This window comes from Schistocerca gregaria, unplaced genomic scaffold, assembly GCF_023897955.1.
Source record: "Schistocerca gregaria isolate iqSchGreg1 unplaced genomic scaffold, iqSchGreg1.2 ptg000454l, whole genome shotgun sequence".
NCBI classification, from domain to species: Eukaryota; Metazoa; Arthropoda; class Insecta; order Orthoptera; family Acrididae; genus Schistocerca; species Schistocerca gregaria.
The window spans coordinates 1,195,748-1,198,287 of record NW_026061873.1 but is presented as its reverse complement, the minus strand read 5'-3'; positions in this window follow the sequence as shown (position 1 = coordinate 1,198,287).

The window sequence follows — 2,540 nt, the reverse complement described above, 5'->3', positions numbered from 1 at the left end:
GCCTGTTGTATTCAATCCCGATGCAATTTCTGTGTTCCATCAACACACTGAAGGTCCACAGATTACACAAAGCTTCCAGATATGCTTCGGAAACTACTACTGGTCTTCCAGGGAACTATAAAAGCGTAGACAGTTTGAGACCTTACTCCCATAGAAAAAGGTTCGCAAGGTGAATGCTGTATTCAATCACGATGCAATTTCTGTGTTTCACCTTCACTCTTAAGGTCCACAGATTATAGAATGCCTCCAGATTTGCTTCGGAAACTACTACTGGTCTTCCAGGGAACGGTCATTGCGTAGGCAGTTTGAGACGTGACTCCCATGGAGAAAAGTCCGCATGGTGCCTGTTGTATTCAATCCCGACGCAATCTTTGTGTTTCATCAACACTCTGAAGGTCCAAAGATTACAGAATGCCTCCAGATGGGCTTCGGAAACCACTACTGGTCTGCCAGGAATCGATCAAATCGTAGACAGTTTGAGATATTACTCACATGGTGAAACGTCCGCATGGTGACTATTGTATTCAAACCCGATGCAATTTTTACGTTTCATCAACTCTTTGAAGGTCCAAAGATTACGAATGAATCCAGATGGGCTTCGGAAAACACTACTGGTCTCCCAGGAATCGATCAAAGCGTAGAAAGTTTGAGACATTACTCCCATGAAGATAAGCCGCATGGTGCCTCTTGTATTCAATCCCGATGCAATTTCTATGTTTCATCAACACTCTGAAGTTCCACAGATTACAAACAGCCTCCAGATATGCTTGGGAAACTACTATTGATCTTCCACGGAACGATCAACGCGTACACAGTTTGAGATATTACTCCCATTGAGAAAAGTCCGCATGGTGCCTGTTGTATTCAATCCCGATGCAATTTTTGTGTTTCATCAACACTCTGAAGGTCCAAAGATCACAGAATGCCTCCGGATGGGCTTCGGAAACCACTACTGGTCTCCCAGAAATCAATCAAATCGTAGACAGTTTGAGACATTACTCCCATGGAGAAAAGTCCGCATGAGGCATGTTGTATTCAATCCCGATGCAATATCTGTGTTTCATCAACACTCTTAAGGTCCAAAGAATACTGAATGCCTCCAGTTGTGCTTTGTAAACAACTACTGGTCTTCCAGGTAACGATCAAAGCGTAGACAGTTTGAGACATTACTCCCATCCAGAAAAGTCCGCAAGGTGAATATTTTATTCCATCACGATGCAATTTCTGTGTTTCATCAACACTCTGAAGCTCCACTGAGTACAGAATGCCTCCAAATGTGTTTCGGAAACTACTACTGGTCTTCCAGGGAACGATCAAAGCGTAGACAGTTAGAGACATTACTCGCATGGAGAGAAGTCCTCATGGTGCCTGTTGTATTCAATCAGGATGCAATTTTAATATTTCAACAACACTCTGAAGGGAAGGTCCACAGATTACAGAGTTCCTGCAGATGTGCTCCGGAATCTGCTACTGGTCTTCCAGGGAACGATCAAAGCGTAGACAGTTTGAGACATTAGTCCTATGGAGAAAATTACTCATGGTGCCTGTTGTATTCAATCTCGATACAATTTCTGTAATCCATCAACACTCTGAAGGTCCACAATTACAAACTGCCTCGAGATGTGCTTCAGAAACCACTACTGGTCTCCAAGGAATCGATCAAAGCGTAGACAGTTTGAGACATTACTCCCAAGGAGAAAAGTCCGCATGGTGAATGTTGTATTCCATCTCGGTGCAAACTTCTGTGTTTCATCAACACTCTGAAGGTCCACAGATTACAAACTGCCTCCAGATGTGCTTCGGAAACTACTATTGGTCTGCTAGGGAACGATCAAAGCGTGGAGAGTTTGAGACATTACTCCCATGGGGAAAAGTCCGCATGGTGCCTGTTGTATTCAATCGCGATGCAATTTCTGTGTTTTCATCGACACCTTTCTTTCGTGAATTTGGACATGAGCTAGGAACTTAAGATTTTGCATGAAAGGAGGACTATTAGCCGCGTTGCACGGCAGATTGTGAAAAGTGTTCATATGTAGAAAAAACCAGAGAAATCCGTCCGTATTCGTCATTTGATATCGAATCGACTTAAAACCAGATCGTCACATTGTCCGCTCTTCTTTCTGAAACGGTTACATTTATCGTCTGCAATGCTATGTCACGTGCTACGGTATGCGGAGACTCTGGAAGCACCACAGTAGAACACAGAAGAAGCTTCTAAGTTGATCTAATAGCCAGTAAGAAGCAGTACAATTCGAGTTTTAGTTATCGATTATTGACTTTTTACCCTTCTTTGGTGCTTTTGTACATGAGCTAGGACCTTAACATTTTGCATGAAAGGAGGACTAGCAGCTGCGTTGCACGGGAAAATGTGAAAAGTGTTGATATGTACTAAAAACCTGAGAAATTCGTGCGTTCTCGTCATTTGAATCGACTTAAAGCCAGATCGCCACATTGGCCGCAATTCTCTTTGAAACGGTTACATTTATTGCCTGAAAAGCTATGTCGCGTGCTGCGGAATGCAAAGACACTAAAAGCACCGT